We start from the raw sequence: 18,229 nt of genomic DNA, 5'->3' as shown, positions 1-18,229 counted from the left end.
TAATGGAGAAATCATATTGGGCCATGGCCTACTGTTATTATACAGCCTGATTTGTTGCATTTTCCGTAAAAAATTAAGAGGCCAGTTTTTTTACGGCTTATTTTTAAATTTTAAATTATGTATGAAAGGTTTTACTAACAACAACAACATTAACAATATATTTATCAGTGAATATTATACATACGGTGTTAAGTAAAATATTGAATTATAATATTGTAACAATTACTATATAAATATTTGCTTGCATGCATTGGCTTATGCTTTTATAGTCATTTAATATGTAATGTATTCTGAACTGATTAATATGAGAATGTATTCTGACTGATTGCCTGTTTCATTATATTCCATTAGAGAGTGGAATAATGAAAAAGCCAAACAGACAGTGTATTATTATTATTATTGTATATAGTAAAACTGCTTTTTTATGCGATGTTATTTAAGTGGAGATAATTCCAATAATAAATGTAAGTGAGTTTATATTTAAAAATAACTTACAATTTTTTTTATTCGTTTTAGTAATAAAATGGTTAATAAATGTGTTGTTACAAACTGTAAAACTGGTTACTCTTATGGTCCAAAAAAGTCAATATTTCATTTTCCTGAAGAATTTGAATTTGCGAGAACGATGGATATACTTTGTTAATAGAAAAGATTGGGTTCCATCAAAATATTAAGCTATTTGTGTGAATCATTTTGATGACAAATTTATTAATTAAGGTAAAAGATGCACCATGAAACGGAATCTTCTTCCAGTTCCAACTATTCAAACCAATGAAATAAGTGGATCGTCGGCTCTAAGGGTTCCAAAGTTGCCCTGAAAAGAACCAACTTTGAGATATTTAGGAAAAGATGATTTTGAAGATTTTCAAAGTGTTGATAAAACAATTAATCTTGATTCTTTGACAGAACAACATTCTCCGCCGGGCTTTACGTTTAAAAAAATTCATGATAGTGTTGTTTATTATAAACTATGTTTTGATGAAAAACCAGGCATATCAACTATTTTTGAGTCAATAACTGTAAATAAAGATCTTTATGTTTCATTCTCATATAAAGGCTATCATATTTCTTTACCTGAATGGTTTCGTAGTGGTCATAATTGCAAATTAACAAACTGTTGTATGTTAGAAAATTTTCCTGTCTATATTAGAAATAAAGCCAGTGGTATGAATTCAATTTTGACCGAGTTAAATGAAATTAGATACTATTCTCCTCAAGGCAGACCTCCATATTCTGCATCCATTATACGTTATGCACTAATTTTACGTCACACTTCAGCACAGTCTTATAAGTTATTGTTAGAACAACTACCTTTACCATCTTTTAGTTTACTTTTTCGTTTGATTTCTTCAGAGACAAAGTTGAAGTTCCAGCTGGTTTTATTACTTGGGATTTATTTCATAAAGTTTATGAAAAAGGCCAATTATTAAATGGAAACTTGAATAAAGCAAGGAAAATTAATCTCATCCTGGAAACAATAAACAAGATCTTAATCTTGCATTAGCAATTCTTGATGAAACAACTACAGCTGCGATACTAAGTTATTTTCCTGAAAGAAATGATGCAGTACAATTTTTATCATTGTTTCATAAGTTATTTGTCACACTTAATTTAAAGCAGATGTTTAATACATCCAATCAGCTAGGCAATGCTGCTGTAAAAGGAGATAAAAAACCCACATTTTATAGAGAAATTGCAAATTGGATTGAAATTTGGTCTACATGTGAATATTTTACTTTAACCAAACAAACTTCTCATATTATCCAGAGGTGGAATTATATGTCCAAGTCAATCTTTGTCTGATTTTATTTGTCATCTTTTTAGTATTCTAGATATTATTTCTCCTATTCTAATCAAACACTGCAGTTATTCTTTATCAATCAAAAGTTTTGCAGAACAAATTTTTAAGATTTATTATAGCAGTGTTGATTTTACATGCGAGAATCACCAAGAATGAGGAATTAAATATGTATCTCGAATTGTCATTAATATTTTTTATAATAATTTACAAAAAGAAATTACAGATTCTGTAAGAAAAGATCAGGTAAAAGAGTTTTAAAAAAGACAAAGAACTGATAGCTAGCGCTAATAATAATTTTTTTCTCAAATCCTTAATACATATAAAATTACAAACCTTTTTAAAAAAGACAAAGAACTGATAGCTAGCGCTAATAATAAATTTTTTCTCAAATCCTTAATACATATAAAATTACAAACCTTTGTTTTTATTTCCTGATAAGAGTTGTAAGTAGTCTTTGCAAAATGTAAGTTTGTTTTAGTAGCATTTTAATACATAGCTATTTGAAAGCCTATTTCAGTATTTCATATGTCATGGGAATATACTGAAACAGGGAACCAGTTAGCGAAAAATATTGTATAGCATAATGTAACTACATGATGATAATCTCAGGTATTCCTCGACCATTTGGTTGTGTCTTGATCATATCCCACTCGCAACGATTATTTTTATATGCAGTATTTTGCCGAACAATATCTAAATTTTTTGCCGCAACAACACTGTGGTAGAAAATTAGATCCCATGAAATATTAGATTTATTTAATTATTTTTAAGTAGAAAATTTATACATAAAACTTAAATACTGTATGGTTCACAAGCTTGCAATATTAACAAGAGCGACCATAAATAATATAAAAGAATGTTACTAGTAGACAACATCTATAGCTTTATAAACTTATTTACAAATCATTTTACACCGTTAATAAAATAGCTGTTTCAAAAATGTTACAAAAAGGTAAGGTTTTAATTTATTTTGAAGTTGATTACATTCCATTATTACAGATTTTGTATAATAATTTTGTTCATTGAATATTTCAGGTTTGAAAACTTAATGGTAAGCAATAATTCAATAAATAATTTTTAACTAATTTTGATTTATTTATTCTAATATATTTTATTTACAAATAAATTATTTTAAATCAATTCAAAAATTATTTACAAAAACAAATATATTTTTATTTTTTCTTTCGATTTTCTTATTGCATCTTTCTTTTAACTTCTAAATTACAATATCACAAATATAAATATAAATTTTTAGAAAAATTGGTTTGAAATTTAAATTAAAATAGGTTTAAAATTCATATGAAAAAAACATTGTCTTTTTGCTATTTGAATTTAATCTATATGAAAAGGTACAACAAAATATATTACCTATTCTTTTAGATAGAAATCTTTGCGCATGTAAACAAACTTTTTTTCTCTTTCACATACATAATGTTTGGTGAAACCATCTAACTGGTTTGCAAATATCGCATTTAATCTATTGATGGCATTAATAGTACTTTATGAAACTACTTTTTACTAAATATTTATACAAATCAATCATTGATAAATGTTAAAATCTTATACCCATTTATCAATCCTTTGATTTTTGTTTTTTTTAGGTCCTTCCGGTTGACCACAGATTCTACATACTGTTTTGTTCCAATGTTCTTGACCTATAACAAAAAATTCTTGAATAATTTGAAATTTTATGTAAAATTCAAATTTTAAGTTAAAAATATTTCAAATTTTATAAACAAACCTCCCTTATCCAACAAAAAATGTACAACTTCTTTTCGGTACTTGTCTAGTTCTTTTAGTGAAAAAGACTGTAACAACCCTTCCTCGTTTATAAAGTTTTCAGCAAACTGCAACATTTTAAATTCTTTTTTAACATTTTGTATCAAAATGTAAAACAGTTTGTACACAAAAGTTAAAAAAATAAATTGTCCAATTTCATTTTACTACAACTTCAATGAATTTGCCTTAATGCAAAAGACTCCACACGATATGCTGTCATCTTGCAATGCATGTGGCAATTTTAATATTTTTTTTTAATTTTAATATTTAATATTTTTCCAAAACTCCATATCTTTGTTTCAAGTAGCTACTATATTTATATTGAAAAATCAAGTTAATATGAACTACTCAAAAAAAACACAGAGTAAATACTTATTCAATACATTCATACTTCCATTTTATTTGTTCATTTTTGACATTCGTATCTCGCTCACCAAGAGGACTAACATGATACATAATTTTTTCCTTTGGTTTAATAATCTGAGACAAAAGATATTATTATAAGGTATATTAAAAAACAAATTTCTTTTTGAATTTAATGTCATTGTGATTTTTTATTATTTTTTATTTTTTATGATTTTTTATTATTTTTAAGTATTAAAAAATAAATAGTTAAAAAATTACTGTCAGTGTCCAATGGAAATTTGCAACCATGCAGCATATTATTGCATCAATTTTAAATAGCTCATCCTATAAATAAATATCATATAATAATGTATCAAATATATCATATAATATAAATGTGTTATATATAAATATATAAAATATTAGTGTAAAATTAAAGTGATAATTATTTTCTTTTTAGTATTTGTCATTAGAAGAATGACTTTTCAGTACCAAATGTTGTTTTCGAATCAAATTTGTTTTGAGCGGTAACTCTTTCTGTGATAGAAATCCGGCTGGTGCCAATACTTCAATATTTTTTTCATCCTGAAACGAATATTTGTTAAGTTATTTTTTAGAAACTGATTACATTTTATTTGAATGCTGTTTTATGTTAATATATATATGTAGTATCAAAAGGGGCTGTGCAAATAATGTGACACTTTTTGGCCCCTTTTAGACTCCTCATAGGACATCTTTTTCCAACCCCTCCCCTCCTCTTGTGCGATGTTACATTTTTAAGCAAAATATCTCCAAGTTTTTAGTTTTTTGCTAAAAGTTTACTAACTCCGCTCTGATAAAAATATAAATTTGTTAAATGTGTTATTTGAACAGCCCTACAGATCAAATGTTCTAAATATCGCTTTAATTATATTGATGTTTATATTTTTTCTAAATGTCATTTGTATTATAAATTTAAATGTTTAAAAATGTTGAAAGAATTATTACCTGCTGATTTTTCGCAATTAAACTCAAGTAAACATTAACAATTTCATCACTGAGGCAACCTATGAGAGTATCTTGAAGCGAATAATCGTATAGTTTGCTTCCACCTAACTCCTCGTATATTCCCATTATAGCATTAACGGGTTTTAAATGTCGTAAGCTATTAAGTATTCCATGACCTATATATCAAGTATACTTTTTTAAATGTTATTTAATTGAAGTTTGTTGTGGATACTCAGATTAACAAACAAAATTATTAGTTGCTTTAATACAACTGCTTTAGAGCATACCATCATTATTTTTAATCACGCAGCTTTTACTTAAATCACTCCCTTCTGAACTAATAACCAATTCTAAAGAGTTATTAAATTGTTCTGTTTATGAAAAAAGTTATAAGTTTTCTCTAAGTATTAAATCAATAAAAATAAAAAGCAATTAAGCCTTAAAAAATTACGTTCGCTTTTCAATTTTTACTGGGTAAGTTATTACTTTATTCCTAATATATGAATATAACCAATATGAATCTAAAGAATTGTTAAAATTGAACTTATAAAACGTGGCATGGTGAATTGTAATAATTATAAATATATATAAATATAATAAATTAATATAAAAATATCGTGACGCTGTACAAAAAATATTCCAGTTGAAGAAAAATTATTTATTTTATAAATAGTTTTACGAGTAGCTTAATACAAAGTTATACTTGAAGTAATGAAAAATTCGCGTGAATTCGTTTGTTTAATTTTTTTTTCTTTCATATGTAGGGGAGAGTGGGGTAATGGCGAACGCGGGGTAACTCCGAACATGGTCAAAACAGCATTGTAAAAAAATAAATTCGACAATTTTTTTTTACCTGCTGAGAAGGGATCCTATGCTCAGTTCCAGACGTGCAGTAGTGTAATGAAGCTGCGGATGTTGTTCACTATAATTTGATTTTAAATTTTTCTGATAATTTTATGCAACTTTTTTCTTGAGTAACACTCTGTTGTAGCTTCTATGGAAATAAAGTCACTCCTTTTTTTTGTTTTTGTTGCATAATATAGTTTTTAGACTTAGTTATTACAATTAGCTTTTTATTCGCTATTACACAACAGTGCTTGTGATTGCCCCCCAATGTGTTCGGAATTACCCCACGTAGGCAGGGTAATTCCGAACACCAATGGTTTTATTTCTGGCATAAATTTTTATTTTATAATAAGATTTTTAAAAATTCCTTTTGAGGGTTTGTGACTGAGTAGTTAAACTAATTGATAAGCAATAAATATGATCAATTTTGTATAACTGGTGTCTTTAATTCGCATTCCCGCTTAGGTGTTCGCCAATACCCCACTCTCCCCTAAGCGTGTGTGCGTATGAAAAATGAAGGTTTCCGTACACACGTTAGCGCACGATGGCGCGTACGTGTACAAATGCACGTATTTTAGTGTAAAAGCACATTAAAAGAGGAAGCACATTAAATTATTTGCTTTATTCGTTTGGATAATATGCATTTGTAATTTTGGCAATTGAATGATAGTTATCAAATATTTTGCAAATTATAAAAAAGGGTTGTTTTTTTTTTTTCCCTTTTTTGTTTAGCCGTACAAATGTTTACAAGTTCCGTGTTTTAAAATATATATAAAAATGGCAAGGACTATTAATTTAACTAAAATTAGTTTTAGTTAAATTTATTGTAAGTTTATTCATATTTAACCATTCGGTTAGTTTTCGAAGTTCAATGTTGACCGTTTTAAATAATGTTGTTATATCACTGTGAGAATAAAAGAAGTTTGTGTCATCAGCAAACAAAATAGAATCTAGAATATTAGAAGCTTTGCTTAAATCATTAGTATAGGTTAAAAATAAAAGTGGTCCTAATATAGATCTTTGAGGAGCGCCGCAAGTAACTGACATATTGTTAGTTTTTTCATTCCCGAATGAAATATATTGTTTTCTATTAGATAAGTAGCTTTTAATCCAAGCTATGTTTATATTTTTGATTCCGTAGTTTTCTAATTTTTTAATTAAAATAATTTGATCAACAGTGTCGAACGCCTTACCAAGATCTATGAAAACACCTAAAGTGAACTTGTTTTTGTCAAAACCTTGAAAAATAATCTGAATGAGATGAAGAATTGCATGATCAGTAGAGTGCCCTGTTTTGAAGCCAAATTGTTTGTTATAAAGAAGATTATTTTTTTCTAAAAATGAGTATAATTTGTTATACATAATGCGTTCTAGTATTTTCGAGAAGCATGGAGGAATGGAAATAGGTCTATAGTTAGAAATATTAGTATCATCTCCAGACTTAAAAACTGGTATTACCCTAGCAACTTTAAGTTTTTTTGAAAAGACTCCTTGTTTAAACGAAAGATTAAATATATGCAAAAGAACTTTTTTAATATAGAAAATACATTTAATTACAACATTACTACTAACATTATCAAATCCTTGTGCTTTGTTTAATTTTAATGAACTCACAGCATCTAATAATTCTTTTTCAGTTAACTCAGCATTTTCCATAATTGAATTGCTAGGAGTCAAGTATTTTTCCTCGTTAAACTCACTGTGTTTTAATTTTGATGCTAAATTTAAACCTGCATTGACAAACACCTCATTAAATGTTTTAGCAATTATAGATTCTTTTGTAATATCTTGATGATGATAGTTTAGTTTTTTTGGAAGACCATTTAACTAAAGTGTTTTTTTTCCAATTACTTCTTTGATGACTTGCCACGTTTTTTGAGTATTGCCTTTAAATTTTATTATTTTATTTGAGTAGTATAACTTCTTTGAAAGCTTTATAATTGATTCAAAGTGACCTTTATATTTTTTATACCTTAATTCATTTTCGTAAGTTCTTTTTTTCAGAAATGCTTCATACAATCGTTTTTGTTTTTTTTATGATTTTATTATTCCAGGTGTAATCCAAGGGTTTATAAATGTTTAGTTTTAATAATTTTTGTTACCACCGGGAAAGCTTTATCATAGTGTTTTTTGAATATTCGAAGAAAACTGTTATAAGCAGTATCTGTGGTTTGAATTTGTAAAATTTCCTCCCAGTTTTCAGAAAATAGAGAATTATTAAAAAGTTCTATAGAAATGTCATTATATATTCGATTTATAATAATTTTTTTTTGAGGGGTGTGTTCGACAACTTTATGCGCGATTATAAATATTGGGAAATGATCCGATATATCAGATATTATTATTCCAGTTTTTATTTTATTTTTTGTATATTCATTAATTATTATTTGATCAATTGAGGTTGTGCTATTCCTAGTAATTCGAGTTGGTTTATTTATTGTTGGAATGAACCCATTTTGAAATATGATGTTCATAAAATTTTCTACATTTTTATTTGTGTCAAGCGCATTATAATTAAAATCCCCAAGCGCATTATAATTAAAATCCCCAAGCGCATTATAATTAAAATCCCCAACAAAAAAAACACGTTTGTCACATAAAATTTTGTTTTTAATTAAATTTTTAAAGTGTTTTTCAAAAGTTATTGCCAGATGGCGGTCTGTACACAACATGTACAATGATGTTTTTAGTGATTTTATTTATAACTTCGATTGTTAATGATTCGCAATTATTACTAATTGCACTAAATTCAGTTAGCGGTTTAAAATTTAAAGAGTTGTGGATAAAAATACATACTCCTCCACCTATTGTCTCAGCATTTCTGACTTGACTTTATAGTTTATTATTAACTTTATAGTTTTGTAGTTGAAAATATAAATCTTTTTCAACTTGTTTATTTCAACACCATGTCTCTGTGAGACAAATAATTTTAAAATTAATTTTAACACTATATAAAAAAATCTTTAAATTTATAAAAATATTTTTGAAAGCTCCTAATATTTAGGTGTAAAATAGAGAACTCATTAATACCGATATCAGCAGAAAGATTAGAAATATCAGAATTATAACAAGAAGGGCATATGTTGCTAATTATTTCATCAGTGTTAAAAAAAATAACGTCTGGATCTGAATGATTCTTTAAAAGTATGTTTTTATATGTCTGAAATGCCCTAAAGCTTAATTCACGAAAATTCATACCTTCCATAATAACAAGAAAGGTTATACTAACAATATATTTAAAGTATAAAATAAAATAATTAAAGTTTAGAAGGTAATTTCCTAAATTCTTTTACTATTAATATATCGTAAATTACAACCGAAAACATACTTACAACCGAAAACATACTTACAACCGAAAACATACAATTGTTACAATTGAAAACATACAAAGGTTACAAAAGAAAACATACAAAGGTTACAATTTAACATGTATCGTTTGCATTTAAAAAGGTCACAAGCTATAGTTCAAAATAAAAAAAATGGAAAGAAACGTTATTTATTTAAATCACATTTCCAAATATATCACAGATAAGAAGTACCCTGAAGACTATGGAATAAATCAAAAGCGCAGTCTTAGGAAATTGTCGAAAAGCTATTCTATGAAAGGTACCCTTTGATAATATAATAAAGTATAACATTTTAAATAAAAATAACGTTTTTGTCAAAGTTATTGAAAAACAAGTTTTTTTAAGATGGTCTGCTAAGACGTAATGTAAAAGTATGTGGCATACCCTTTCTTGCTGAAGTTATATTTAATGTGGATGAAAGAATCAAAGTTTTCACGGCTGAGCATGATAGTCATTTGGGAGGACACAGTGGAGAAACTAAAACAAGATTAAAAATAATTGAAAAGTATTATTGGCCCAATATTAGTAGTGACATTAAAAAATGGGTAGGTTATTGGCAATCATTTCTTTTAAGGTATATATATATATATATATATATATATATATATATATATATATATATATATATATATATATATATATATGTATATATATATGTATATATATATATATTTTGATTGTTAAAGGTAAAGCAATGTCAGCGATGTCAAAGGTCGGGTACGCTTCATTCATCGGTAGAGCCATTACTTTCAATAAAGGTAAAAAAACATTTTTTTTAAATGCCAAAGTATCACCAAACTTTTTTTGACAGTGCAAAGCAATCTTTTTTTTTTAGACATCACGAGTATGGGAGATTGTTGGGATTGATTTTGCTGGGCCCTCTTCTGAAACAAAAATGGGCAATAAATATTTCCTAAGCTGTACCGATTTGTTTTCAAAATGGCTGGTAGCATATAATTTGCCAAATAAAGAAGCCGGTGGCTTCTTTATTTGGCAGTGGCTAAAGCTAAAATTAACAAGTGGCTAAAATTAACAGTGGCTAAAATTAACAGTGGCTAAAGCTAAAATTAAGTTGGTCACAACCTTCGGTTTCCCGTCAGCTATCATAACTGACAATGGATCTGAGTTTTGCAATCAAGTAGATTAAAACAGTATTAAAATTAGTAGGAAAAAAAGTAATGAATTATTAAAAGTAGGGTTAATCAATGTACCCTCAACAACGAGGTTCTTTAAAAAGGATATTTGTTTTGATATATTAGTTAAATTACGAAATGTACCAGTTGCTCGGAATAGAACAAAGAAAAACGGCAGTATATCATCCACAATCTAATGGGCAAGACGAAAACACAAACAAAAACATAAAAAGGTATATATATATATATATATATATATATATATATATATATAATATTTATATTTATTTAGCAAATTAAGAAAACTGATTGAGGAGAACCAATCAAACTAGTATGAATATATTGACATTATTTTGCGAGTCGAGAGACAAACATCAACAAAAGTTTCACCTTTTGAAATTATGTTTGGGGGCCGATTGCCGGTTTTACATTGTCAATCTGAAGAAGTGAATACATTTTTTTATAAACGTGATATAAATATCGTTTTTTTCACTACAGGCACGGTACGGTATTCATGATTTTTGTAATTTAGAATAACCATAATTTTGCAGCAGTGACGACGGAGGAAATCGAATGCGAAATGGAAAGAAATAAGAAACACATTCAGAATCTCACAGACTTAGTTAGTAGACTTAAGGTTTGAAAAATAAAACTAATTTATTCAAATTGAACAATTTAAGTAATATTATTACTATATTGTTTATCATTAGTTTTACTATTTTTTTATTATATTAATTAATTTATTGTTGTAATTAGTTATTGTATTATTAGTACTAAAATGTAATAATAAGTAAGTAATATTTTTACTCCGAATCGAAAGTCGTTTTTTATGTTTGACGGCTTTTATATTTATACGTCATATGTATTTGACGGCTTTAAATTGATGAAATGAAAAAGTAAATTTATAAAATGAATTTCAATTTAATTTAAAGCCGTCAAATACAGTACTATGTTTAAAAGCCATCAAATACAGTACTATGTTTAAAAGCCATCAAATACAGTACTATGTTTAAAAGCCATCAAATACAGTACTATGTTTAAAAGCTGTCAATACAAGTGATATTTAGAAAAAATACAAACATCAATATAATTAAAGCGATATTTAGAACATTTGATCTGTAGGGCTGTTCAAATAACACATTTTAACAAATTTAAATTCTTATCACAGCGGAGTTAGTAAACTTTTAGCAAAAAACTAAAAACTTGGAGATATTTGCTTAAAAATGTAACATCGCACGAGAGGAGGGGAGGGGTTGAAAAAGGATGTCCTATGAGGAGTCTAAAAGGGGCCAAAAAGTGTCACATTATTTGCACAGCCCCTTTTGATACTACATATATATATTAACATAAAACAGCATTCAAATAAAATGTAATCAGTTTCTAAAAAATAACTTAACAAATATTCGTTTCAGGATGAAAAAAATATTGAAGTATTGGCACCAGCCGGATTTCTATCACAGAAAGAGTTACCGCTCAAAACAAATTTGATTCGAAAACAACATTTGGTACTGAAAAGTCATTCTTCTAATGACAAATACTAAAAAGAAAATAATTATCACTTTAATTTTACACTAATATTTTATATATTTATATATAACACATTTATATTATATGATATATTTGATACATTATTATATGATATTTATTTATAGGATGAGCTATTTAAAATTGATGCAATAATATGCTGCATGGTTGCAAATTTCCATTGGACACTGACAGTAATTTTTTAACTATTTATTTTTTAATACTTAAAAATAATAAAAAATCATAAAAAATAAAAAATAATAAAAAATCACAATGACATTAAATTCAAAAAGAAATTTGTTTTTTAATATACCTTATAATAATATCTTTTGTCTCAGATTATTAAACCAAAGGAAAAAATTATGTATCATGTTAGTCCTCTTGGTGAGCGAGATACGAATGTCAAAAATGAACAAATAAAATGGAAGTATGAATGTATTGAATAAGTATTTACTCTGTGTTTTTTTTGAGTAGTTCATATTAACTTGATTTTTCAATATAAATATAGTAGCTACTTGAAACAAAGATATGGAGTTTTGGAAAAATATTAAATATTAAAATTAAAAAAAAATATTAAAATTGCCACATGCATTGCAAGATGACAGCATATCGTGTGGAGTCTTTTGCATTAAGGCAAATTCATTGAAGTTGTAGTAAAATGAAATTGGACAATTTATTTTTTTAACTTTTGTGTACAAACTGTTTTACATTTTGATACAAAATGTTAAAAAAGAATTTAAAATGTTGCAGTTTGCTGAAAACTTTATAAACGAGGAAGGGTTGTTACAGTCTTTTTCACTAAAAGAACTAGACAAGTACCGAAAAGAAGTTGTACATTTTTTGTTGGATAAGGGAGGTTTGTTTATAAAATTTGAAATATTTTTAACTTAAAATTTGAATTTTACATAAAATTTCAAATTATTCAAGAATTTTTTGTTATAGGTCAAGAACATTGGAACAAAACAGTATGTAGAATCTGTGGTCAACCGGAAGGACCTAAAAAAAACAAAAATCAAAGGATTGATAAATGGGTATAAGATTTTAACATTTATCAATGATTGATTTGTATAAATATTTAGTAAAAAGTAGTTTCATAAAGTACTATTAATGCCATCAATAGATTAAATGCGATATTTGCAAACCAGTTAGATGGTTTCACCAAACATTATGTATGTGAAAGAGAAAAAAAGTTTGTTTACATGCGCAAAGATTTCTATCTAAAAGAATAGGTAATATATTTTGTTGTACCTTTTCATATAGATTAAATTCAAATAGCAAAAAGACAATGTTTTTTTCATATGAATTTTAAACCTATTTTAATTTAAATTTCAAACCAATTTTTCTAAAAATTTATATTTATATTTGTGATATTGTAATTTAGAAGTTAAAAGAAAGATGCAATAAGAAAATCGAAAGAAAAAATAAAAATATATTTGTTTTTGTAAATAATTTTTGAATTGATTTAAAATAATTTATTTGTAAATAAAATATATTAGAATAAATAAATCAAAATTAGTTAAAAATTATTTATTGAATTATTGCTTACCATTAAGTTTTCAAACCTGAAATATTCAATGAACAAAATTATTATACAAAATCTGTAATAATGGAATGTAATCAACTTCAAAATAAATTAAAACCTTACCTTTTTGTAACATTTTTGAAACAGCTATTTTATTAACGGTGTAAAATGATTTGTAAATAAGTTTATAAAGCTATAGATGTTGTCTACTAGTAACATTCTTTTATATTATTTATGGTCGCTCTTGTTAATATTGCAAGCTTGTGAACCATACAGTATTTAAGTTTTATGTATAAATTTTCTACTTAAAAATAATTATACGTAATACATCTTTATTTTCTATAAAATACATCACTATTATTGTTAAATAAACGTTTTTTTCCTTTGTTCAATACTCTAAAGACTGTACCGATTTCAAATATGATATAAAAATATTGTAAACACAGATATTATAAAACATGCATTATATATAATAAACACTTATTGTGTGTTTTTGATAATCATGTATTTATGGGAAAAAATTAAAACTTTAAAAAAATATTAGTTCCTCTTTTCGTCTTTCGTAAGGGGTCGTCCATAAAGTACGTACGCTCATAGGGGGGAGGGGGGAGGTCTTCAAATAGCGTACGAAAGCGTATGGGAGGGGGGGGGGGAGGGTTCAATTTAAAAGTACGTACTTCGATTTTCTAATTTATCACAATTAACCAGCTAATCATTAGAAAAGTTACATTCTGACTAAAGATTATAGTTTGCCAACATAAAAAGATGTATGGTATATGGAGTAAAGGGTATAGTTTTCCTCTATGCACACACATGTATGGGCGCCCTCAGAATTTTTTGATGTTCCAGATAGGACACTTTCACACATCGTGCAAACTCATAACTTAAGTTTGTTTATACCTATGCCAAATGAGGAGGTCTTGCAAAATATCGGGATGGCGGAGGCCTGTGAACAAAAAGCCTTAAAACCCTTCCGTCCCGACCCCCAAAATGAGAGGGGTGTAAATTTTGTATGGTCATAACTTTTTTGTAATTTACAATATTTTTCTACAAAAATTAAAATCTGTCGATAAATTTAAATTTAGTTTTAGATGTTAAAGCTAAAAATTTTGCTACATATTTCCCTCACGTTTGGGCAAGGAAGGGGGGAGGCAAACGCTTTAGGGCTTTTTGTTCCCAGGCCTCCGCCATCCAAATTTTTTGCAAGGCCACCTCATTTGGCATATTATCAAGCTTAAGTTTGCACGATGTGTGAAAGTCTATCTGGAACATCAAAAAATCGTGAGGGGGCCCATGCACACATTCCAACCCTTATATACTGGCCCTGAGTAAGACCTGAGGGCCGTGGTTGATGGGACGGAGTCACCCCCCAAAAAACGTGTCAATGGCATCTCAAAATCTTCCAAATTTGACCGCTAGGTTTTGCTAAAATAAAAAGCTTCTTAAATTAGCAAAAGGGCACAAAATTTGCTGTTGCCCCCTCCCACTGGGTTTTACCCTTTGTTTTCAATATTACTGATCTCACGAAAGACCCGTTTTTTACTTACTAAAGAGGGGTGCCTGAAAATAAAGTCCGCCATAAGTATAGTTTATTTACATTTGATTCGTTATTAAAACAAAAAAAAAAAGTTTACATGGATTTCAACGGGGAATCGATTCTGGATCTTCGTCGACTATTCCCGCCGCATTAACCTCTCGCCCAAATACACACTTACCTTTCATGTATTTTAAATTTATTCAAATTATTATTTGCATATATACTTGAAGACGTTTTTAAAATGCGCAAACAAAGAGCTTTGGGGTCGTATATAGTATCTAAGGTACCCTCCATTTTTTTTTTAAATAAACTTTTTTATTGAGAAAAAAAAATAAAGGAGGGATGGGGGGGATCTGTAAGGGGGGGGGTATTTGAGAAACGTACGTACTTTTAAGGGGGGGTGGGAACATAAAAGTACGCATGGCAACAGGGGGGAGGGGGGGGGAGTCAAATTTCAAAATTTTTGGCGTACGTACTTTATGGACGACCCCTAATGTCTTAATCACTGATCTCAAAATATAACTGGATAGCGTATGCGGCAAAGTTTTGGCCTCCCGAGATGGCGACGGTCTCGGTTGATTACAAATGAAGAAATTTTTGTTACGAACTTATATGTCATTTACACATATAAATATTATGAAATGTACATGTCTCAAATATAATTTTTGGTTTTACATAACAATAATTAAAAAAAAAGGCAATATTACATATTGACGTAAATTTCTCTATTGTTTAACAAAATATATACAATAATTTGTATAATTATTATTATTAAAAAAGCAAGATATTATAATAATATCTTGCTTTTTTAAAGATAAATAAATGTTATTAAATAAGATAAAAATTTTTAGTTTTTTTTTAATTAAGAATTAGTTTATTAAACATTAGTAAAGAACAAATAAGGAACTAGTAGTTAATCAAGTAGGTACGTGAGTAAAAAATTTCAAATTGTTTGAATACTATAATGTTATATATCATTAGAAAGAGGATTATTACAGTATTTTAAAGGTGAAAAAATTATCAAAATCGAACAATTGGTTCAAAAGTTATGACGGTTTAAGTAGCGATTTTTTCTATATATGGATTTGTTGAAGAAACTGTGGTCAAAATAATGTTTTTCTTCACTTAAATTGTCATAACTTTGCCAATTCTTATCGAAATACAAATATCTTGGTGTCAAAAGATAGGTGTAAGAGTGGGTTACAACTTTATGTTAAACTCTAACTACCGGGTGTATCGGATGGACAGAGGGGGCACCAAACCACCACCTCGCCCGTATAAAACTGGACACTTTTTTCAGAAATTTTTTTTTTTTTAAATTACATAAGCAATATAAATACACAAAAAAGTTATTTTAAATTTATAGTAAACCACCAAAATATACGAGAGGTGAATGTTAGCAATAGAGGTGGGTGTGGTGGCGATTGGTCTATCACACCCTAGGATCAAAAACGACTTGATTTTATAAATATTTATATCTTTACTATAATGAGTAAAATTAGTACACAATATAAAATTATGTTATACAATCTTACGTATAAAAGTGGTGTTTCTATTACAAAGGGGGGTATGCCCACCACCTGCCTACCCCCCCCCCCCCCCCACACACACACACACACACACCTCTCCACCCAACCTAAAAAAAAAAAAAAATTTTTTTCAAAATTTGAACAATAAATTTAAAAAATAAATTAAAAAATTGGAAATAAATTAAAAAATAAATTCATACCAGACAACCACCAAATATGGGAGGTTAATGTAAAACTCACAGTAAATATGTTGATGATGTTTTAGTACTATAATATCAAAAAATGTTTCAATTCTTGAAATATCTGATTGAATATTTAAAGTACAACAACAAAGAAGTAAAAAACATATTCGACTAGATTAAAAGATACATTAGTGGTGCATCCATGGTCATAAGAGAGTGGAGTTTAAAAAAGGGCGTATCCAAATATGTCATAAGAAAGAGGCATTCTAATGCCCTTTCCACTTCTTACCAAAAATTATTATTTAATTGGATATATATTATAAAAAAAATTATACAACTACCAATGTTGAGCTATAAGTCAATTGGCTGTAAAAAACATGTCATCTTTCTAACCAAGTATAGCAAAAACATATAATAAAGTCTTTCATGTGATTATTACATTAACAGAAGTAAGGACCATACAGTATAGTTAACGAGCTAGCCATTTTGTTTGGTTAACAAACAAATTTTCTGTTTCAAAATAAAAAATAAATAAAATATTAAAAAAAAATAATAATAATATAAAACTATTTTAAAGAAAATACAATATATTTTTGTCTTGGCTTTTAGTGAATGATTAAAATAATTAATTCCAAAAATGAAACTGTTTTAACCATTTTTAACGATAGACACCACGTGAAGGTAAGCCGGAGTAAGTCACAACACTTGCTGTATTATTTAGGCAAGTCACAACACTTGCTGTATTATTTAGGCAAGTCACAACATTTGCTATATAATTTATGCAAGTACAACACTTGCTATATTATTTAGGCAAGTCACAACACTTGCTGTATTATTTAGGCAAGTCACAACACTTGCTGTATTATTTAGGCAAGTCACAACACTTGCTGTATTATTTAGGCAAGTCACAACACTTGCTATATAATTTATACAAGTCACAACAATTGCTGTATTATTTATGCAAGTCACAACATTTGCAATACATTTTTGGCAAGTCACAACACTTGCAGTGTTATTAAATTAATTAAATTGTAACTCACCGGAAACAACATCAGCAGCAAGCTGGATCTTTTTCATGCAATAGTCAACAGCTTCATTATCAGTTTCATCATCTTTCCAGTAAGAAATGGTGTAAATGAAGTCATTTTTTCTTTTATTAACTTTTTTTACTCTGCCGCGATATAAAACACTTTTGCATGTCTTTGGATCGTACCATTCATGTTCTAGTTTCTTCCCAACAATTCTATCTGATATGACATCTTCTAAATCAAATAGTTGGTCATTGGATAAGTGCTTATATGAATTAATAATCTCTTCAAAATTTAATTTAGATAGGTCACGCTCTAACTTTCTTTTTTCTTTTTCATCCATTTTTTGGCGCTTGATTTTTTGTCTTTTGCAAATCTCATCTCCTACTTTGCATCGATAGAGTCGATTTGTAAATCTGTTTTTACGTGCTACATTAATTGACCATTTAACAATCTTTTCTCTTAAACTTAAATCTAGAGTGTCTAGATAGTCAACAGTCCTATTCTTTTTTGATCTAAGAACTGTATTTGATAAAGAACTGTATTTGAAAACTAATAGTAAATGACTAAATACTAAATTAATTCATATAATAGGGATATAACTGACTGATCCTCTGTAAAGCAAGTTCATCTAAACAAATTAAATTAACTTTATTTTTACAAAGTAAT

The 18,229-nt window shown here is 27.7% G+C and overlaps 2 long non-coding RNA genes across 2 annotated transcripts; one reads left to right on the top strand and one right to left on the bottom strand.

The window, feature by feature from the left end:
• Nucleotides 1–3,232: 3,232 nt before the first annotated feature.
• LOC136076418 (uncharacterized) lies at nucleotides 3,233–3,730 on the bottom strand. Its single transcript, XR_010636256.1, has 3 exons — nucleotides 3,543–3,730; nucleotides 3,368–3,456; nucleotides 3,233–3,278 (listed from the first exon to the last, which is right to left on the bottom strand). It is a non-coding gene; the product is annotated as an uncharacterized LOC136076418 (long non-coding RNA).
• An 8,700-nt stretch (nucleotides 3,731–12,430) lies between these two features.
• On the top strand, nucleotides 12,431–12,928 carry LOC136076417 (uncharacterized). Its single transcript, XR_010636255.1, has 3 exons — nucleotides 12,431–12,618; nucleotides 12,705–12,793; nucleotides 12,883–12,928. It is a non-coding gene; the product is annotated as an uncharacterized LOC136076417 (long non-coding RNA).
• The last annotated feature ends 5,301 nt before the right edge of the window (nucleotides 12,929–18,229 follow it).

This window comes from Hydra vulgaris, chromosome 02 (assembly GCF_038396675.1).
Source record: "Hydra vulgaris chromosome 02, alternate assembly HydraT2T_AEP".
Taxonomy (NCBI): Eukaryota; Metazoa; Cnidaria; class Hydrozoa; order Anthoathecata; family Hydridae; genus Hydra; species Hydra vulgaris.
The sequence above is the reverse complement of the archived record's forward strand: the minus strand, read 5'-3'. Positions and strand labels throughout refer to the sequence as shown.